We start from the raw sequence: 23,780 nt of genomic DNA on the forward strand, positions 1-23,780 counted from the left end.
GTCACGGGACAGGATGACCTTATTGTGCACCAAGCACATCGTAAACCCTTCACATCTGTGCTTGCCTTACGGGAGCAAGTAGTAGAATGCCTGTAACATTCAATGTCATCCCATACCACTGGTCAGAGACTAATAGCAGCTGGAATTACCGCGCCATGCGTCCGCTGTCGTTAACGCCACAACATAAACGGCTGCGTTTGGGCTGGTGCCTTGACCGGAAAGCACGGACTGCTATTGGATGGCGCCAGCAGTGTTTCAGCGTTTAGAGTTGCACCACTGCAGGTCATGCCGCCTACACAACACAGGGTGTTTCAAAAAGGACTTTACAACTTTGAAAATTCATATACATTAATTCGTAGTGCCTACAGAGGTGATTGTAGTGTCAATTTCTAAGGAAATACATCAAGTTTTGTCTAGCATAGTTCACTAGTGCCGAATCGCACCATAAGGGGCGCTAGCGGCAGTTGTGTTAAAGAAGGCTGTCTTCATTGGACCCGACCGTGCTAGCTGTGTGTTTGAGTTTGATGAATCGATGTCAGCGACAACAGTTCAGCGTAGTTTCCGTACCATATATGCTAAAGATATTCCTAGTAGGCCTACAATTTATGAGTGGTATAAATGTTTTGTAGAAACAAGGTGTTCCGCAAGACATGGGAAATCATCAGGTCGTCCAAGCACGTATGACAACGTCGTTGAGCCAGTGAGACAACGTTTCTATAAAACATTTATGCCACTCATAAATTGCAGGCCTACTAGGAGGATTTTTAGCGTACTTGGTACGAAAATTACGCTGAACTGTTGTCGCAGACGTCGATTCTTCAAACCAAAAACAGCTAGCACGCTCGTGTCCAGTGAAGGCAGCCATCTTCAACGCAACTGCACCTAGCAGTAGCGTCAGTAGCGAACTGCGCGAGACAAAACTTGATGTATTTCCCTACAAATTGGCACTACAATCACCTCATTAGGTACTATGAATTAATTTTTTGAATTTTCAAAGTTGTAAAGTCATTTTTGAAACACCCTGTAGATGGCGAACGAAGTTCTTTATTTCAATGTATGGCAACTATTTGTGTTACATTAAGGACAATTTGCAAAATACTAAAAATTTTTTCTGTTTCTTTTGTGTTCAACGTCGAACTTTGGCGTTAGCGAAAGGATACTCTGCTGCAGTTATCCGGCTTGAGGTGCTGGGCTAAGTTAAGGCTAGACCGATACTCAACCCTCTGCGAAGGATGCGTGCTAAAATGCCGCTGGTAATTATAGAACTTGCGATTATGCAATAAATTCTTGTGGTGTGCTGAACGTTAATCTGGTGGTTGACTGATGAATTTTTATCGAAAACCTCTCAGCTAAAACGCTTAAAGTTTGACTACTGGAAGAATAATCCAGATATGCATTACTAACACCGAGTGAAAATACACTCCTGGAAATGGAAAAAAGAACACATTGACACCGGTGTGTCAGACCCACCATACTTGCTCCGGACACTGCGAGAGGGCTGTACAAGCAATGATCACACGCACGGCACAGCGGACACACCAGGAACCGCGGTGTTGGCCGTCGAATGGCGCTAGCTGCGCAGCATTTGTGCACCGCCGCCGTCAGTGTCAGCCAGTTTGCCGTGACATACGGAGCTCCATCGCAGTCTTTAACACTGGTAGCATGCCGCGACAGCGTGGACGTGAACCGTATGTGCAGTTGACGGACTTTGAGCGAGGGCGTATAGTGGGCATGCGGGAGGCCGGGTGGACGTACCGCCGAATTGCTCAACACGTGGGGCGTGAGGTCTCCACAGTACATCGATGTTGTCGCCAGTGGTCGGCGGAAGGTGCACGTGCCCGTCGACCTGGGACCGGACCGCAGCGACGCACGGATGCACGCCAAGACCGTAGGATCCTACGCAGTGCCGTAGGGGACCGCACCGCCACTTCCCTGCAAATTAGGGACACTGTTGCTCCTGGGGTATCGGCGAGGACCATTCGCAACCGTCTCCATGAAGCTGGGCTACGGTCCCGCACACCGTTAGGCCGTCTTCCGCTCACGCCCCAACATCGTGCAGCCCGCCTCCAGTGGTGTCGCGACAGGCGTGAATGGAGGGACGAATGGAGACGTGTCGTCTTCAGCGATGAGAGTCACTTCTGCCTTGGTGCCAATGATGGTCGTATGCGTGTTTGGCGCCGTGCAGGTGAGCGCCACAATCAGGACTGCGTACGACCGAGGCACACAGGGCCAACACCCGGCATCATGGTGTGGGGAGCGATCTCCTACACTGGCCGTACACCACTGGTGATCGTCGAGGGGACACTGAATAGTGCACGGTACATCCAAAACGTCATCGAACCCATCGTTCTACCATTCCTAGACCGGCAAGGGAACTTGCTGTTCCAACAGGACAATGCACGCCCGCATGTATCCCGTGCCACCCAACGTGCTCTAGAAGGTTTAAGTCAACTACCCTGGCCAGCAAGATCTCCGGATCTGTCCCCCATTGAGCATGTTTGGGACTGGATGAAGCGTCGTCTCACGCGGTCTGCACGTCCAGCACGAAAGCTGGTCCAACTGAGGCGCCAGGTGGAAATGGCATGGCAAGCCGTTCCACAGACTACATCCAGCATCTCTACGATCGTCTCCATGGGAGAATAGCAGCCTGCATTGCTGCGAAAGGTGGATATACACTGTACTAGTGCCGACATTGTGCATGCTCTGTTGCCTGTGTCTATGTGCCTGTGGTTCTGTCAGTGTGATCATGTGATGTATCTGACCCCAGGAATGTGTCAATAAAGTTTCCCCTTCCTGGGACAATGAATTCACGGTGTTCTTATTTCAATTTCCAGGAGTGTATTTTGCCAATACGACGGGGGAATATTAATATAAAATGCATCTCCGGTGTTAGAGAATTACGACGACTTCAATTTACAGAGGCAGATTTTATTGCGTTTTAATACAGAAGATCTACAAGTTACCTATTACAGAAAATACGAGGTTCACCTGTAAGAAAGTAACAAGCGATAAGAAATGTCTGAAAGTCAAAAAGCTAGCTGCGATTCATTTAAAAGTTTTAATTGCAAGATATGAGAAGTTATTGTGTCCCCTATTCTTTAAAGATTTTCTGAGTGGTTCTACACACTGTCGTGGGCGGGTATTACGACAACCTCCGGGGGGGTCCCGTTCTTCCAGTTTTTTCGAGAGACACAGCAGGAATAGTAAATACTGTGTTTTAGGAGTTGCTAGTATAGACTAATTCCAATAAAAACAGTCAATATAATACGCGTACAATTTTTATTGGTTGCAGAGATACAGAGGTTAGAAAATAACCCAAACAAACACTCACAGAAAAAAAAATTGATTTTTAATTTGATTTTCATAAACTCTATCTCCGACTTCTCTGGAGATGTGCGATATGGTGTAACAGACAATTAGGAGACTATGCCCGTTGTGCCACCGTTTCGTCCTACATGGCCCCGACACCTCGACTTACTTGTCGAAAATCTTCTAGCTTTATTGGAAAAGGATTCTTTGACTAAAAGGACGGGTACGTTCTTCCAGCGTGATGGGGCCCATGCACATCCTAGTCGTCTTCTAAACCTGGTCGGTCACATTTCCTGCCCACAAGGGTCACTGGACGTTATATTTTTAATTTTTTGCACGTGGTAATGGTTCAAAAGCGAAGTCTGGAATGGGGGAGTACACACAAGAGAAGAAGTGATCGTTGAGATTATCAGTAGTGCTGCCCCCACACAACAACGCAAGTAACAACACAAACACCATGTGTCGTCAAGAGAATTCGTAAGAGCATTGACATCGGAAATTGAATTTATGAAAATTAACTTTCGGCTTACACCTTCTGCGAATATTTGTTTAGGTTACAGTCTTACACCTCTGATTCTGTAATCAATAAAAATTGGTCACATGTTACACGGAATGCTTCATTCGAACGGGTCTTTGCTACCACCTCCTCAAGCATTTACTATTCTACCTGGTCAATATTCGTGGATGTGACAGCAACGATCATTCTACGCAAAAGTTTAGCAAAAATCGGCTCTAAACTGATGCCTTAACAGCTATGAGCATTTCTTCATCTTCCTTACTGTAAAACAAATCTCTTCCGTTGCCTGCTGACAGCTACGGTCGCAGGTTCGAATCCTGCCTTGGGCATGGATGTGTGTGATGTCCTTAGGTTAGTTAGGTTTAAATAGTTCTAAGTTCTATGGGACTGATGACCTCAGAAGTTAAGTTCCATAGTGCTCAGAGCCATTTGAACCATTTTTGAACCGTTGCCTGCTCTTCGCTTTCTATATTTTTCCAGGTGGCAGCATGGACCAAAACAAGAAAGAAACGTCCAGTAAACATGTACTTTAAAGAGTATACCTTCAGAGCTATGCGTACATATTCATTTTGCTGCTGTGAAACACATCTCTTCTACTAAAAAAGTGCCAACAGCTCATAAGGTACGCGTTTTACAGCCCAAGTTTACTGCCCATATTTGCTTGTTTTGGTCCATACTGCCTCCTCGCGAAATATTGAAAGCATAGAGCTTGCATTTTAAAACGACGCATTCCGTCGTCGCTGAGCGTTGCCCTGAGCAGCATTTGTTTCCTGACAGGCCACGGACCGTATACGGTACACTTAAACCACATGGGAGTACCTAACGACGCTCAGAGCCATTTGAACCCAATACCTAACGATGAAACAGGCGTTTGCGGAGAAACTGGGACAACAGGACATGTCACACTGCTATGCAACACGCTGGCACAAGTGAGAGCTATACAGAACGACAGTAATTTATTGTCGTTCGCCGGGTGGAAGTCTTTCGATTTGACGCCACTTCGGTAACTTACGCGTCGATGGGGATGAAATGATGATGATTAGGACACTTTTTTCCACTAGCTGCTTATATTTTATGACCCACCGTCTAATTTCTTATGGTGGGTCGTATGTTGCCATTTAGCCGCTGTGACTGGGTCCGGGGTCCGGTGTGGCTGAAAGTAACACCACCCCGGCTCCCGTCCTCACTCACACCGTTGCCCGTGTCCCGCCACGTGGAGGCAGACTCTATTTGTTTACATCCATTTGATATCTTTTTTTTGTGCAGCATTAGAAAAACTTATAACTAATACAAACAATTAGGACAACACAACACCCAGTCCCTGAGCGGAGAAAATTTCCAAGCCAGCCGGGAATCGAACCTAGGCCCTTATGATTGACATTCTGTCGCGCTGACCACTCAGCTACTGGGGGCGGACAGAACGACATGTGACATCGTCAGAATAATACGTAATCCCGATGACTGGAACACAATAAATAGCGTAGCCCATATTGCACCGAGCACACTACATGAAGAATACAAGCGCCAAAACGCATATGGAAGGAGGCGTAGACAAGCACAAGCAACACAACAAACCACATGGGAGGACACAAGCACGACCACAGATTCCGAAACCGAGGAACGAACCAACACACTAAATGAACGTGACTCAGAAGGGATCAACACGTAAGGGACCCGAACCAACAACGCTTGACACTGCATGGAACAACACAGTCACAAACAACACAACAGGCAGTAACAATAAAAAAAAACACCGACACCACATACTAAGACTCTAGTAATAACGTAACGCCGCTAGGGAGGAGAAGGCTCGAAAAACTTTTATTCTGAGGCTCATACCCGCCAACGACATTTTTCATAGTGTTTTCATAGTGTTTAAAGCAGTAATGTATTGTGCGAAGATAGAAGTACATTCTCTTCTCTGTTTAAAGCGACGATGAATTAATTTTATATATCAAATATACGTTCCGTATAAAGTATGTATAAAACTAAAAATGTAGAGTATTAAGTTATTTAAGGAATAATGCATTCAAGTAGCAAAGATCTATATTCTATTTCTACGAACAAGTTTAAAAACGCAAGTGTATTTCTCATGTAAAGCTACAATTCATGTATTACATGTATCAAATGCTCAATCAGTATTTAATCTGTATAATACCAGGTGTATGTATCTAACGTATAACATAGAATCTACCACAACTACCAACAATAGGATAAACAAACAGCTGCTAAATATCATGTAGTGTCCTGACTTGCAACACTCCCAGTGATATACCAATACACACAAACACAGTAAACACACATAAGAACAAACCATTTCAGATGAGAATAGCTCGAGGTTCTATCGAGACCTTCTCACCTGAAATCAGTAGAAATAGGTCATTACTAACCAACATGCTACATAGGCTATACTACACATCCATATAGAGTATATCACTTCCCTCTATATATTGCAAATTATTCTCACCACACTTATTGTATTACTTATTTCTTTTTTATTATTCTTTGACATTTGGATTACATAAACTATATTCTCATCAACTAGGCAGAAACAAATTATATAGAACCATTTTAACAATTTTTAAGTGCCGGCCGGTGTGGCCGAGCGGTTCTAGGCGCTTCAGTCTGGAACCGCGCGACCGCAACAGTCGCAGGTTCGAATCCTGCCTCGGGCATGGATGTGTGTGATGTCCTTAGGTTAGTTATGTTTAAGTAGTTCTAAGTTCTATGGGACTTATGACCTTCGATGTTAAGTCCCGTAGTGCTCAGAACCAACCAATTTTTAAGCACTCAATTCGCTATAACCTTAGAGAAATTTTTATATATTATGTTGTTTATATTATTTAAAATAGCGTGAACAACTGTATACCAATAAGACTGTAATAACGAGAAGTGCTTGCTGTTGGATTTAGAATCATCCGACCCATCTTGCATTTCATGGCGATGGGTTACTCTGCACTGTTAATGAAATGAATAAATACATTTGTTTGGACTGACTCCAGCTACACGGTGCGAAAACAAAATTCCAAATGTCTAAGGAGAGACACCAAATGCAATCCTGTTTTCGCAACGTGTAGGTGGAGTCAGTCCAAACAAATGTTGCTCATCGCGTCTTTCACGTAACGCCCAGCGTCGACGGAATTTCAAACAAAATGATTTTTAAATCAGAATTTTACGTGTCTGTTCAACACAGCACTACCAGTTTTATTCGTATCCAGAAAGACGTACAGTATAAGGTGAAGAATACAGGATAATGCAGCAGCGACAGTACCGCCCTGGCTCGTGTTTTACTGTGCCTGTTAACAGATATGAGAAAAACGAAGATCGCACTACCCTAATCTGGTAGTGCTCTATCGATCAGGCACGTAAAATTCTGACTTAAAAACCATTTTGTTTGAAATGTGAAACAAACCGACGCGTTCCTTCGACACTGGGCGTCACATGAAATGTGCTGACCAGTATCTCTTTGGACTGACTCCAGCTACACGCTGGGGAAACGAAACTGCGTAAATCTGGTGAAACTCCAGAGAAAATGGCTCTGAGCATTAGGGGACTTAACAGCCGAGGTCATCAGTCCCCTATAACTTAGAACTACTTAAACCTAACTATCCTAAGGACATCACACACATCCATCCCCGAGGCAGAATTCGAACCTGCGATCGTAGCGGTCGTGCGGTTCCAGACCGAAGCGCCTAGAACCGTTCGGCCACAACGGCCGGCGAAACTCCAGGGAGAATGAGCCCTATGACTCTTAGGAGACACACTGGGTATAGAAGATGATTCAGCTGACCCTACCGATCTGTTTTATATAATCCACAACGCCTTCAAAAACGATGCTGGAGATTTCTATATTCTCTCGCTCACTACACGCGAATTATTAGTGCCACATAAAAAATGTACAGGACCTTTTTGTGGTAAATTTAATATACTTAAATTTTGTACTGGGATACGTTTTAGCCAGAGACTGTACTTTTCGACTTATTCGAGAAAAACGTACAAAGGAGACTATTAAATAACTCGAAAACCATGGCCTCCAATGAAGACGTATCCCCGTAAGAAATATAACTACATTACATTTGCCTCAAAAAGGTCCCGTACATTTTTTATGTAGGACTAATAGTTTCTGCCTAGCCAACGAGAATATGAAAATCTTACACGTGGTATCTTACACGTGGGTTCCATAAAACCCGTAGGTAGGGACACTTGAACGACCGTACATGCCGCCTGTCTCTCCTGATTGTCAGAGTGGACAGGCTCAGTTTCTCTGCTGCTTCCTGTAGTTTCATTTTTGCAGCGTTTACCGATCGTCAAGTCTTTCATGTGACGCCCAGGGTAGAGGTAAATTTTCGATTTGTTACCCGTTACAAACAAAATTGTTTTTCAAAGGCACTTTTACGTGCCCATTCGACAGAGTGGTCCCAGATTAGTCCGGTGCGATATTTGCTTTGTCGCTATGCTTTAACTGGGACAACAAGACACGAATAACAACAAACACTACCCCGGCAGCGCCAGCACCGGCGCCTGGCTGTCGCTGACTACTGCCGCCACGGAACAGCGCTGCTCGGTAATTGCTTGTGGAGTACTCATTCTGTTATATCCTAGCCAGTAATGCCACCCGAGCCCGCTGCCAAAAGGTTGGCAGCATCAAAGTCCGGACGCCGTCCGCATAAGCAGCGCCAGCGAGACAGGAAATCGCCGCAAGTCTGCGCGCGCCACCGCTGGCTTCTGGGTTCTTAAGCGCTGGAGTCGCGAGCGCTAGGACAGTTCTGTATTCGCCGCTCAGTTGTATACTCGCCACCGAATTGTGTACTTGCTAGTCAGTTGTGTGTTCATCGCAGCAGAGTTGTTGTTTGTCGTCAGCCGACGCTGACCTAGCCGCTCCGACTCGAACTAGACAGATTTCTGTAGACACGGAGTTCACTACTGTTTCTGTATCTTCGTTAATAAAGATAAGTACCGACTTTTATTTAATCAGTGTTTGGGTTTTCATCTTTCTGTTCACTGTTCCAGCGGACCGGTCGGCCCGCTATTAAAAGTGTGGCGGTGACTTCGTAAGCCGTTTCTACAGCGAATTGCTTGTCGCTACGAACGCCGCCACAAAACTGGCGACGAGGACTTCTGAACTCGTGTGCAGGGCTGGTTCAACTTGTTTCTGGTTATACTAATTATAGCGATAAAATTTTGGGGGCTGGTTTAATTTGTGTTCACTATGTCTGCCGACTTACAACAGTTGATCTTGTTACAGAGTCAGCAAATACAAAGTCTGGTGGAAGCAATCGCCAAACAAGCGGCTAATCCTCCAACACAAAAGGAACAAGCACAGGCAGCACCACCTTTCCGTGCTTTTGATGCATCACGAGAAGAATGGCGAGAATATTTCGCGCAGTTGCAGGCGCACATGACAGTCTACAAAATCACGGGTACTGAGCGGCAGCTTTATTTAATTTCCACTGCAGGCGTGGAAGTCTATCGACTACTTTGTAAGTTGTTCCCGGAATCCAAGCCAGAAGCTTTAGACTATGACGTTGTTGTTAACAATCTTCCTGAGTATTTCGAGTCGCGAGTTCATGTGGCAGCAGCCAGATTCAAGTTCTTCAGATTAAAGAAACTGCCACATCAATCTAATACACAGTGGTTAACAGATTTACGGGGCCTCACCCGTCAGTGCCGATTTAATTGTGTGTGTGGAGCTTCCTACAGTGATGTCATGTTACGAGACGCTATTACTCAAAACATTGCAGATTCTCGTATTCGTGCTGCTATCTTAAAGTTGCCTGACCCGTCGTTGGAGACTGTGATGAACATCATTGAAGCCCAAGATACTTTTGACTATGCTGAGTGTGAGTTAGATCAGCCATGTATTTCTCAAATTGCCTGTGCTAAGCAAGTTATGTCACGCCCGCGGCCCCACCGGCAGAGTCAGACTGTAAACACTAGCCGGCCGCGTCATGTTAAACACATTCGTCAGCCGCGTGTGCAAAATGATAGAGTTAAGTCTTGCCCTAAGTGTGTTCTTGCTCATCCTCGTGAACGTTGCCCGTTGAGAAACGCGGTTTGTCACTTTTGTCAAAGGAAAGGACACATCCAGACTGTTTGTTTGCGTAAACGCAAGAACAATTCTAGTGCTGCCCAGCCCATGGATATTCATGTTCTTCAAAGCCAGCCCGCCCAGAAGGTCGCGTTTAAAGACTCTTCCACGGTTCGTGTGGGTAATAAACTTGTTCGCAATAAGCCACCCACCCAGCCCTCTGCTATGCGACCCAGGCGTAATTCAAACGCTGTAAAAAGTAATGTACAGACTGCAAGTGAAGCGGGAGTTGTTCCACCCGCCCAACCCACGAGTTGTCGTAAGCAGCGAACACGCGCTAAACGCGCTGATTTTGTGTCTTCCGCCTCCACTGCACCAATCCAGAGACAGTGTAATAAACTATTTGTGAAGCTGCGCATCCAGGATAAGACCTTCAATTTTCAATTAGACACTGGTGCGTCTGTGACTCTCATAAATAGTGCTACGTATGCGGCTATCGGCCGCCCTAAACTTTCAGCGGCAAAACATTCTTTGGCTACTTATAGTGGAGAACAAATTCCTGTGTTAGGTGTATGTAGCGTGCCAGCCACATTCCGTGGCAATACGAAAACAGTTTCATTCACAGTGCTCCGCGCTACAGACAGTGTAAACATTTTCGGATTAGACTGTTTTGACTTGTTTGGCCTGTCTATCCAAGACAATGTGTTGCAAATTAATTCTGTTGTTGTTCCCCAAGACAGCATAACCGATTTGTGTAAACGATACAGTGACATATTTAAAGACGAACTAGGTTGTGCTGCGAACTTTGCCGCTCATATTACGTTAAAAGATAATGCTCAGCCTCGATTTTTTCGTGCTCGTCCAGTGCCTCACGCCCTCCGGGCACCTGTAGCAGATGAACTTCGTCGTTGGCAAAACAACGGTGTTATTCAACCCGTTTCAGCGAGCCAGTGGGCTTCTCCCTTAGTTATTATAAAGAAACCGTCTGGCAAGTTACGTTTGTGTGCTGATTTTAAGTCGACAGTTAATCCTCAGACTGTCATTGATTCTTTTCCTTTGCCTAGACCGGACGAGCTGATGGATAAGTTAGGGGAAGCTCGTTTCTTTTCCAAAATTGATCTCCGTGAAGCATATTTGCAATTGCCCCTCGACGAGCAATCACAACAGTATTTTGTCACAAACACGTCGTTGGGGTTGTTCCGTTTTCTGCGTTTGCCTTTTGGTTGTGCGTCAGCTCCAGCTGTTTTTCAGCGTTTTTTGTCACAACTTCTGGCTAATGCGCCATCGTGTTGCAACTATTTAGACGATATTGTTGTGTCCGGTCGGACGCCTGCTGAACATTTCCGTAATTTGGAGTGTTTGTTTACAGTGTTGTCTCAGGCAGGCCTACGTTGCAACATCGATAAATGTTCATTTTTCCTTACGGAGATGGAGTATCTGGGACATGTTATTAATGCTCAAGGCATTCATCCCTCCCAGTCACATTTAGCAGCTATTCGTGATTTGCCCGCCCCTCGCAATCTGCATGAATTGCAAGCAGTTCTTGGCAAATTGACATATTATATTAGGTTTATACCTAATGCATCACAGATTGCTGCACCGTTGCATCGTCTCCGCCGTAAGAATGTTCCGTTTGTGTGGTCAGCTGATTGCCAATCAGCCTTTCAGCAACTTAAAGAGGCTTTATTGAATGATCGTTGTCTGGTCCATTACGACCCTAACAAGCCTCTGGTGTTAGCTTGTGATGCCTCTTCTTTCGGCCTCGGTGCTGTGTTGTCTCACCGAGTCGGTAACACCGAACGTCCTATTGCGTTCGCATCTAAATTGCTAAACAAAGCTCGGTATAATTATAGCCAATTGGACAAGGAAGCGCTGGCTATTGTGTTCGGTGTCACAAAATTCCATCACTACCTCTATGGTAGACCATTCTATTTAGTAACAGATCACAAGCCCCTGACGTCACTGTTTCATCCGTCTAAACCAGATCCTCAGCGGACAGCTCAGAGACTACAACGTTGGGCTCTTCTGTTATCACAATACCAGTATGAGATACTGTATCGCCCTACAGCTCAGCATGCAAACGCTGACGCGCTTTCTAGATTGCCGATTGCTGCGGATGATATCTTCGATTCCTCTGACGACTCTTGCCATCAGATTGACGCCGATGAGCATCAATCCCTCCGGGATTTTCCGATTGATTATCGTCAGGTGGCACGTGAGACGGCTACGGATCCTCATCTGAGTTTACTATTACTTTTTGTTCAACGTGGTTGGCCGTCCAAGGCAAAGGACATATCGGATCCTGTGGTTCGTCGCTATTATCCGCAACGTCATCTGTTGTCTGGTTCGCACGGAGTTTTGCTGTTACGCACCGAGAATGACCGGCTTCGTGTAGTGGTTCCCCAAGTGCTCCAATCCAAGGTCCTCGACTTGTTGCATCAAGGTCATTGGGGAGTGGTCCGCACCAAGCAGCTTGCCCGCCGTCATTGTACATGGATCGGCATTGATAAGCAGATTACGCAGATGTCTACAGATTGTTCGACGTGTGCCGAACACCAAGCTGCTCCGCCTCAACGCTATTTTGAGTGGGCACGCCCTGTCGGTCCCTGGCAGCGAGTACATATTGATTTCGCTGGTCTATATTGGAATTCTCGTTGGCTCATCGTGATAGATGCATTTAGTAATTTTCCGTTTGTTGTGCCCATGCAGTCTACAACGTCTGCACAAACTATACAGGCGTTGACTTCAATTTTTTGTATTGAGGGTCTTCCAGAAGTTTTAGTGTCTGACAATGGTCCGCAATTTACCTCTGCTGAATTTGAAAGTTTTTGTTCTGCCAATGGCATTCGCCATGTTCTTACTCCGCCGTTCCACCCTCAATCGAATGGTGCAGCGGAACATTTTGTACGCACATTCAAGGATCATATGGACCGCCTTCGTGCTACGCACTCTCGTCAGCAGGCCCTCATCACGTTCCTGTCGTCGTACCGGACCACGCCACGCGACGGCCCTTCGCCTGCGGAGCTTCTTCACGGCCGTCGTCATCGCACCCTACTACGGTTGTTGCACCCCCCGGATCGACCCGCCGCTTCTGAGCATCGCACGCGTTTTCAGCGCAACGACGCCGTTTTTTTCAGAGTTTATCACGGTCGCCGTCGTTGGGAACGTGGTACCGTGATAAGTGTCCAGGGTCGCGGTTTTTATACTGTTCAAGGTGCTACTGGGGTGCACAGGAGGCATCAGAACCAGTTGCGCCGCGCTGGCCGCCCGGATTCTGCCGCTCGTTCTTTGTCCACAGATTTGGTCCGCGGCGGGTTCCAGCCGCGCCTTCCGACTTCGCTGCCACCCCCAGGGCAGCAGCAGCAGTCGTCGCCGCTACCACGCCGACAGCCCGTCCCGTTGATGCCTCCCGCGCAGCTTCCGCCGGGAGCGCCCCAGGTGGTCGCTCCGGCGCCTGCGGTCCCTCTTCAGTCGCCACCGCCTTCGGAGCTGATGGACGTCGACCCCTCAGCCGGGCCGCCTTCCCAAGCGGTGGCTGTGCAGCCTGTCCTGCAGCCGCTTTCCTTGGGCACCCCCAAGGAGTCTAACACCGCAGCGCCTTGTCCGGCGCCCCCTCAGCAGCCGTCGACGCAGCGTCAGGAGACGCTGCCTCTCTTCGTGGGTCCCGACGCCCCGTCGCGTCCAGTACCAGAAGCTGCGCCCGTGGTCACAGGCGTGCACCCTGACCTCGGTTTTCAGTCGGTGTTTCCCGAGGCCCCGCGCAGCCAATGCTGGGGTGCGGACCGGGGACTGCCACCGACAACAGTCTCCGCCCCGGTCTCGTCCGCTACGCCTGCGGCCAGACCCCTCCCCCGCCGTCGACGCTCGCCACGTCATTATTCAACGACGGTGCGGCGATTTTGGGGGGGGGGGGGGAGGAGTGCTATATCCTAGCCAGTAACGCCACCCGAGCCCGCTGCCAAAAGGTTGGCAGCATCAAAGTCCGGACGCCGTCCGCATAAGCAGCGCCAACGAGACAGGAAATCGCCGCAAGTCTGCGCGCGCCACCGCTGGCTTCTGGGTTCTTAAGCGCTGGAGTCGCGAGCGCTAGGACAGTTCTGTATTCGCCGCTCAGTTGTATACTCGCCACCGAATTGTGTACTTGCTAGTCAGTTGTGTGTTCATCGCAGCAGAGTTGTTGTTTGTCGTCAGCCGACGCTGACCTAGCCGCTCCGACTCGAACTACACAGATTTCTGTAGACACGGAGTTCACTACTGTTTCTGTATCTTCGTTAATAAAGATAAGTACCGACTTTTATTTAATCAGTGTTTGGGTTTTCATCTTTCTGTTCACTGTTCCAGCGGACCGGTCGGCCCGCTATTAAAAGTGTGGCGGTGACTTCGTAAGCCGTTTCTACAGCGAATTGCTTGTCGCTACGAACGCCGCCACAAAACATTCTTCGTCGTCTTTTACTGCCCTTGTTAATAGATATCGATAAAATGAACGCGGCAATAGACTACTTCCAGCACGTAAAATTCCGCTTTAAAAACAATTTTGTTTGTAACGGGAAACAAAACGAAAATTTCCCTCTACCCTGGACGTCGCATGAAAGATGTAGAGATCGGCATTTGTTTGGGCTGCGTCCAGCTACACGCTGCAAAAACGACATCTGCAGAAACACAGAGAAAATGACGACCCTCAGTAAAGTCACCCGGGCATTTGAGTGAACCTCTTCCAAGCAACCACGGAAAGCCTAAATCAAGGCAGAGAACATCGGTCCTTCCATATATGAAGATGGTACCTGTTCTTTCGGACATGTCCGAATGTAGTGTGTGGATTTTAAGTTGGGGATGTGGGTCTCACCGGGAGCGTGCAAGAGATAAATTCCTGCAGTCGCACTATCGTCTGTGCCCTCGGTGGCTCAGATGAATAGAGCGTCTACCATGTAAGTAAGGGATCCCGGGTTCGAGTCCGGGTCGGGGCACACATTTTCAACTGTCCCTCGTTGATGTATATCAACGCCTGTCGACAGCTTATGGTCTTCATTTAATTATCATTTCGGTCCTTGCAATCTTCCTTAATAGCTACACAATCTCGTCTACTGACACGAGAAACGCTTAGGGCATTAGAACAGCGGAATATCAAGCAGGTAGTTCATTCTAATAGAATACACGGCAGCTGGAGACGTATGTGCTTCCAGTTCGAACTGAATGCGTTGTGGTGATCGTACTGGACGACGGCTTGTTACAGCAGTCTTCCTGTGGTATTGGTCACTACAGTACGCATTTGTAGTCGTAGCGGACACTATAACATAATGGACTTCGTGGGAAAAACTACTTCGCAGCGAACATCATGGATTCCGAAAAACTCAATCCTCCGAAACACAACTCAACAAACGCACTGTTGATGTCCTCAGTCCCGTGAACAAGCGAAGCCCGGTCGATTCGATGTTTCTAGACTTCCGGATAGCTTTTGATTCAGTACAACATCCAGACCTTCTAAAGTAAATACAGAACGTCCCGATGAGAAATCTAACCATGCTTGCGACTCGATCTAGAATCTTCTAACAAGTAAAACGCAGCACACCCTGGGTGGAGAATCATCTACGGAGACTAAACTATTATCTGATGTGTCCCAGGGCAGTCTAGAAGGGCCAATCTTGTTCATATTAAACATTAATGACGTAGCTGAAGGTCGTACCAAAGAGTGCTGAAAATAAATGCTTCCGAATTTTCAGTATGAAATCCCTTAATGATTTTTAAATAAAGCAAATATTATTTACATTCTACTTCAAGAAGCACCCTCTCCTTCATCATGACAACGCTGGGAGAAATGCGTTATCGACAGTGTGACTATCTTCAAAAATAAATATGTAGACATGAGGAATAAAGATATAGAATGTTAATAACGTTTGTTTCATTTAAACAGCTTCACGAGTTTTCGCAAAAAAATTCGGAGGCATTGCCTTTCAGTGCGCTCTCATAATTTCCTTCACGGACTTTTCGCAGATGATGGGAAAGATTTATAGAATAAAAATTGCGGTATTATCCATTGAGATCTCGGCACCATATTACACCAGTCCAAATCCGACAATGGCTATTTATGTTGAGTAATGCAAAGCCGTTCTTCAAAAGACGTAAAGCCGTGGTATCCTTTGACTATAGAACTTAGGACACAACTAGACTTGTGTCATGTCATACAAATATTTTGGAGCAAGAACGTGAAGCGGTATGAAGTGAAACTAGCACATAAACTCAGACTACGATTTGTGAGATGTATGTTTACCCTTAGTGCCCCTGTTTTGTGTCGATGTGTTGAATGATGTTGCTGCGTGTGCCTGTCCCTGAATTATACACTGTTGTGGGAACGTGACAGTTCCTTTGCTTCTGATCTCAACAATGGGCCTCCTTTGGCGCGCGCCAGCATGCTGCGAGTGTTGTGTGGGAATATTCGTGAAAGTGAGACGACGTCGTCCAATAGGCGGTAGAACTGTTGATATTTTTAAAAATATCGGGACTGTGCTATATCGATATTTATAAAGTAACATAACCGGCCCTCGTTATACCGAAAAGAATTATCCGTATATTGACGGAAAAAATATCCACTGACTGGCAAAAAAAAAAAAAAAAAATCGACTGCACATTGTAAATATATTGGCAGTTTTAGAGCTGTACACTCAAGTATTAATTTGTAATTAGACATGCTGTAAATCAATAATCTAGCAGCCTGCTCATCCCCATTAGAGCAAGAACTGAAAGAAAAACGATAAACATTCACGCTTGGCGATAACCTCTTTGCTAACAATGGTAACTGCATGTAAGAAGCACAATAAAAGGTGTCCGATGGGTTCATCGTTTGGTTTCATTACATGTCGGATTTGTCTGGGACAGTTCATGTCGATTACCTGTGTTTTCGTTTCTGAAAATCGCCAGCGACCTAGTGTCAAAATTGCGTGGTGAAGCTAAACGTTGCAGTTTCTGTTGGTAGCGCCGAGCGCCGATTACGTCAGCATTTCCCCTCACTCGTCTCCGCCAACCGCAAAGACCAACCTCGTCATTTAGATTTTTGTACATCAGTTTCAGTAACTGTATTAGAAGAATGCAAGTGTGCAGAAATAGCACACTATTTGCGCTAAAAATTATTTTTTAACGCAACTGGTGTGCTACTTCTTCACATCGAATGTCTCGCTATTCCATTCACACTGTCACCCCCCCAATGAAATTGGACTTCTTCTTTGTGCCATTTGTACTTGCTTGACACAGTCAAAGAGAAAGACTGTACGTGATGAAAGCTCAAAAACTAGTAAGACTACTTCACACACTGCAAGTAAAATTATGTTCTAGTACAATTTCATAATAACAGTTTTAAATACTTAAAGAAAATTGCGAAAAAATGCAATGTAAAATAAAATATCGCACTCAATATTGCCATTTCGATATCGATATATCAGTGAATATGATCTTGCCGATACGTGTCGATGTATTTTGGAAAAAATCGATATATCGATATTTTATCAACAGACCTAATAGGCGGCACTGATGTGGCGCGTTTCTTGAGTAACATGATTAATATTTTGGGTGTAGGACTGTCTGAATCGTAGTGGCACATGACCATAAAAAATTTAAAAAGTGTCACGGCAGACTTTCGAGGAATCAATAATATAAACGTATTCTTTGTTCCGCATTAGTCGACTTATGTATTAACTTGCGACCATCACAGACCTAACGTGAACCTGGCAATCAGGGTCCTATCTATAAAAATTGTAAGCTAGCTGCCTATGCAGCCCGCAAGTCAAAACGAAGACGAAAAATACACTCTGCAAGAGGATAAGTAGGGGGTACATGGTTTGTATACTGGGAAACAGCAGCGTGTCTAAGAAAGAGATTGCATACGAGACACTACGTGAATGATGTTCGGGTGTGTGGGACCAAACCAGGTCGGAGTGACAGCACAGACGAAGATGGGCGGCGCGAATAGCTATAGGCTGGTTTGCCCGTCGAGAGAATGTAACGGAAATATCGAATAATTTTAGGTGGCGTACACTCATAGAAAAACGCCTACATGTCGCGAAATCTTGCTTCGAAAACTTCAAGAAGCATCTTTGAAGACATAAACTACGAATATTCTACAGCCTTTCAACTACAGGGTATCCCCTGGAGGAATGGTCACTATTTAGGTATGCGACAGGAACGATTGAAGCAAAAACATCTTGTGAACGTGAGCTCTAAAATGCGTAGCGTAGGAGTTATGAACATTTGTGGGTCGTCAGTACTGTGAAACAAATCTCTTCTACTGTAAGATCTTTACTTTCCATAGTTTGGGAGGTGGTAGTATTGGCCAAAAGAAAAAAAAATGCCAAGTACACATGGGCCTTGAAATGCATACGTTAAGAGATACGAGTACTTGTTCATCTTCGATGCTGTGAAACAAATCTCTTCTACAGCAAGCTCTTTGCTTTCCATATTTTGAGAAATGATAGTATGGACTAAAATAATAAGTAAATGCTGTAAAGTGCAGACGTTAAGAGCTATGAGCACTTCTTCAGTAGAAGAGATGATGAACACGTGCTCGTAGCTCTTAACGTACGCACTTTAGAGCCCGTGCTACTACCGTGTCTCAAAGTATGGAAAGCAAAGGGCTTCCTCTAAAAGAGATTTGTTTCACATCATTGAATATAAACAAGTGCTCGTAGCTCTTAAGGTATGCATTTTAGGGGCCATGTTTAACAGATTTTTTTTTTTACTTAGAATGATGGTTTCTGTCATATAACTAAATAATCACTGTTACTCCTGGGACACCCCATATTTCCCGTGTAAGAAGAAAAGATAAAAACCATGCGAATATCAGCTCGCACTTAGTTGTACAAGCAGTAATTCTTCACGTACTCCTTTCGTGAAAAGAAGGTTCAAAATGGTTCAAATGGCTCTGAGCACCATGGGACTTAACCTCTGAGGTCATCAGTCCCCTAGAAATTAGAACTACTTAAACCTAACTAACCTAAGGACATCACAGACATCCATGCCCGAGGCAGGATTCGAACCTGCGACCGTAGCGGACTTGCGGTTCCACACTGTAGCGCCTAGAACCACTCGGCCACTTCGGCCGGCTGAAAGGAAGGGGATGAGACTTTAATGTAAGATACAACAAAACTTAGCCTCTGCCTTGTACTTCACAGTTTTTTGAACAGTACAAATATCAGTGTAGAACCAGTATTTGGTCGCTTTATGTAATAGTGAAATATAGAGATGACTTGAACGACATTGACAACATGCAGTTTTGGGTGATTCATGTTGACAGCGAAAACATCAACTTGATACATTTCTAATGTAAACGGTCTGGTCTAAGTTACTCTCTAACTTTCCGAAAAAGCATTCGTTGGAAAAGAAACGATACACTAAACGGTATTTTCAAGAAATTAATAAAATTACGAATAAACGGAACCAATAAGAAATAAAGAATTACAAACGGCAACTACTCGTAGTTTACAGCTAAAACAAGGAACTTACGATTCGAGGTCAAGAGGGCACAAATCTGAAACACATCCCGCTCAATCCGGAACGCGGAATCAGTCACACACGTCGGCTAGCTCTGCCGTATTGAAACTACTGTCGGCCGGAGTGTGGGCACCGGCGGCTGCCCGTCCGGGTTTAATTTCCGACTGCAGGGTATTGCACCATACGGCGGACCTCTGGCTGCTATCAGCAGCGCCGGAAACCCACAAGCGAGATAACTGCCCTGCTGTGTGCCGCGCCATCTCACCATCAGGTGGAAGGGCAGTGCCCCAGCCAGTCAGCGAAGGGGTCAGCGCAAAACGGGGCCACGTACACTCTGAAGCCGAAACTTCCCGACAGACTGAAACTGTGCGCAGGGCCTAGCTGCTCGTGGACAAAGCTCCATCCATTTTTTTGCAAAAACAGACATAATGTCTTATGGGATAACAGCAATCAGTGATTTTATAATGTTACTTTAAATCCGTCTTGATTGCAATTTTTTTTTTTTGCAATTTTTTTTTTATTTTATTAAATAAAAAAAAAATTGCAATCAAGACGGATTTAAAGTAACATTATAAAGCTCCATCCAAATGACCGATCTGGACAAAGAAGTGATTCAACCATTTTGCTAAACTTCCCGACTTGTCACAGCCTTAGGAATGTAACGGTCTTTTCGTATGCTTATAATAACCCTCAGCTGGAGATCTAGTCCGACTAGCCAACCACACCGCACCAGTGTCCACTGTGACACTTACGAGGGTCACTCCAAAAGAAATGCACACTATTTTTATAGAAATACAGTTTTCATTCTGTATGTGTCAAAGTTTTACAGTGTGTAGATACATCCTTTCCACCTGTTTTCAAACTTAGTTCAACCCGTTCCCGCGAGTGGCGCCGCCACAGCATGTCTTCAAGATGGCTGCTACACTTGACGTTCGTCAGAAGCAACGTGCTGCCATAGAATTCCTGTGCTGTGAAAACGAGACAGTGGGAAACATCCACAAGAGGTTGAAAAAGGTGTATGGAGATGCTGCTGTCGATCGCAGTACAGTTAGTCGGTGGGCAAGCAGGTTACGTGATGAGAGCGGGCACAGCAATATTGAGGATTGTCCTCGCTGCGGCAGGCCTCGTACTGCTGTAGTGTAACGACGTAAGTTTTGTATAAATGATTTTCTTTGGACGTATGACCATGTGCAGACTTCGTCACCTACGTCAGTTACAACACACTTCAAAATTATTTAAACTCTTTTAAAATTTGTCTCTGAATGGTTCTTGAACGAAACTGTAATTAAAACATCATCATTTGAGTCGTAAGCGCAGAATTACGTCACTCAGTCCAATTGGTTTGCGCAAACTTTTTCCAATTTAGACGTCGTTTGTTTCTCCTCAGAAATTATGTTAATGCAAGTTATCTGCTTTACTAGATATTAGAACCATACTGAATAAACTTTCGAGATTCAAACTCGCGATGAACGTTGTCAAAAATTAATAATCTTGTCAAATAAATTACGTAACATAATTCTTCATAAATTAATTCTCGGAACACGTATTTAAACTTTAGTAGCATCCACTAGTTTATTATCTTCCTACATATAGACGTGAACCTGAGCCTTGACAAGACAGAACTGAACATTTACAACATGATTAAACTTTCTATGACGTCATTGTTGTAGAAACATTACAAAATTCTTAATTTTCAATTTTTAGAAGCACGACGCAACAACTCGGTTTCAGGATCTTCTGTTGCTCTTTGGCTGTCGACCCGCGACGTATAGTGGCCAGCAATTTTCTCTCTGGTCCCGGCAGCGAAGATGCTGTCTCCGTTCGTTGCGCCGCCCTCTCCGTACATGAAACATAAAAAATAAATACAAAACTTTAGACAATTCACAACCATTACAAATATTACAAAAATACATAAACAAAAACTAAATTAACTTATATTCACCTGCAAACTGGGCTGACACTGGTGGATGGGTGACGCTTCAATTTCACGTCCCACTACATACCCCACCCACAAGCTCAGTTTGTTAGGTGTTAACCGAAAATAAAACTTCTTCCATATACAATATTTAACTGTTAATATTATACATTTTTCTCACATTTTCCGTAATCTAAAGTCCTTGTTCTTAGATATATTCAATCCTTTTATGACAATATTGTTGTGACTATTTGTCATTCACTTTCAATTGTGCTATTATGGTAATTCACAACCGAATATATGGAGATTACTCCTTTTCATTTAATAGCTGCTAGAAAATAATAATTTAGTACGTTCTTTAACGTTGTTACATTAGGACAAAGCGTTCAATTTGTGATAGATTAGTTTTAGTTTAATTCATTTACTAGAGTTATTCTTTCCAAAAATGTATATTACTAATAAGTTTCTCACAATAACTAATAGTACTATTTACTTTACGTCATTCTTTTCCATAATGCTTTATTTATGCATGGGGTCAAGAAGAAATCAAGCAAAACTTTCTTTAGAATCTCGGCACGGCTTTCTTTACCATCGGACACTTTGGTGGGTAATGGCAATTTATTTAGGAGAAACAGGCGAGAGAGCCTCGTTTGGTGTGTTCTATATTAACACTATTACAAATCTCTATTAAAGGCACTCTGCTATGTTCTCGTGAGCCATTCAGCTCTGGACGCCCATGGTTCCTAAAATTATTAACCATCCCCTTTGGTTCCTACTATCCGAGTAAATATAAAATATACAAAATTCCTTCTGACCTAATAACATAATTTCTTCCATATAAATCCCCTTTTAGTTATCTTTCTCCTTTTGAAGTACCGGTAGATTATTGTAGAACACTTGTTTAAACTTTCTGTTATTTCTTTAAAATAACATGTAACTATCACGAAAAACTTCACATGAATAAACTATGAACGCTCTTCCGTATGTAACATATACTAAATATTAACTTATTTAGGAATGAAGGGTTTCATTTGATCAACACTATATAATTCTTTAATTACACCTAATGAAGGTTCCATAAGAAGTAACGCTTTGGGATGTGCAATCTTATGACCAACATATGGACCTTCAAAGATCAAAAAGAATTTTCTACATTCCTTATTGATCTTCGAACTTTGAGGATGAGATCGTGCTAATACAAGGTCTTCCTTTTCCTGTTCAGATGGACAATTCGTAGAATAACATTTTTCTTTCCTTTACATAATACGGTAATCTACTAATTAGGACTCGCAGTAGATGACTTTCAATAATTGGTTCTTCAATTAATTTAGCACGGTTAAAATGCCATTCGAAATAATTCCTATAACGTACCCACCGTTTAGAATATGGAGTCTAATATGGGTCTAACAACTCTAAAGTTAAGTGTTGTTGTTTTCCTCTTGACCAATATTTTTGTTTAAACTGCTTAACGAAATCATTCCAGTCCCTAAATTCAGTTCTATGCAGTACTGCCCATTCCGCAGCTTCTGCTTCTAAATGTCCTATTACAAATTGAATCCATTTTTCATTACTCCATTTAGGAGATAATGAAGTTTCAAAAGCTTTTATAAAGATTATAGGGTGAAGTTCGCCTTCTGATTTGAATACAGGAAATCGACTTACTACATTTGAATTTGTCGATATATCATCCCAACATTCTGCGAGAGACATAGTTGGATTTTGTTTAGATTGCAGAGACGGAGTTGCGTCGGATTTGCTTGCCGTGATTTCTTTATTTGTATTGTTGTCGTCCGAGCTAGCAAACACGATGCGACTGTTGTCTCTGATTACGTTATTACTTCTACTACTTGAAATGTTTTCATTATTATCTAATTCCGATAACCGTTTAGTAATTTCCTGTATTCGCATTTCTGTATTGGATACACGGTTAGCTAATATCGATTCTTCACTGTGTTCACGATGTGAACGCTCTGCACCTTCGTCAATGTTATTATCTTTGGAAGTCTCAAGATTACTGCATATTTCGGTAATAAAAATTTCATGTTTTCTATTTCAGTATGATCTTTTTCTACTTCATGAGTTAATGTCTCTAATTCTACATTATCTATTGAAGAAATCTCTACAGGTTTGGTAGAAACCTCTTTAATACACTCCTGGAAATGGAAAAAAGAACACATTGACACCGGTGTGTCAGACCCACCATACTTGCTCCGGACACTGCGAGAGGGCTGTACAAGCAATGATCACACGCACGGCACAGCGGACACACCAGGAACCGCGGTGTTGGCCGTCGAATGGCGCTAGCTGCGCAGCATTTGTGCACCGCCGCCGTAAGTGTCAGCCAGTTTGCCGTGGCATACGGAGCTCCATCGCAGTCTTTAACACTGGTAGCATGCCGCGACAGCGTGGACGTGAACCGTATGAGCAGTTGACGGACTTTGAGCGAGGGCGTATAGTGTGCATGCTGGAGGCCGGCTGGACGTACCGCCGAATTGCTCAACACGTGGGGCGTGAGGTCTCCACAGTACATCGAAGTT

General features: G+C 44.4%; 1 protein-coding gene across 1 annotated transcript in view; it reads right to left on the minus strand.

Moving 5' to 3' along the window:
* The window catches only part of LOC124592476, a 586,462-nt gene extending 566,994 nt beyond the window's left edge, over window positions 1-19,468 (minus strand). The window contains exon 1 of the mRNA XM_047131839.1: window positions 19,341-19,468. The gene's annotated coding sequence lies outside the window, so the exon portion shown is untranslated. The remainder of the gene's footprint in view (window positions 1-19,340) is intronic.
* Between the last annotated feature and the right edge of the window lie 4,312 nt (window positions 19,469-23,780).

Source organism: Schistocerca americana, chromosome 2 (genome assembly GCF_021461395.2).
Source record: "Schistocerca americana isolate TAMUIC-IGC-003095 chromosome 2, iqSchAmer2.1, whole genome shotgun sequence".
Classification (NCBI taxonomy): domain Eukaryota; kingdom Metazoa; phylum Arthropoda; class Insecta; order Orthoptera; family Acrididae; genus Schistocerca; species Schistocerca americana.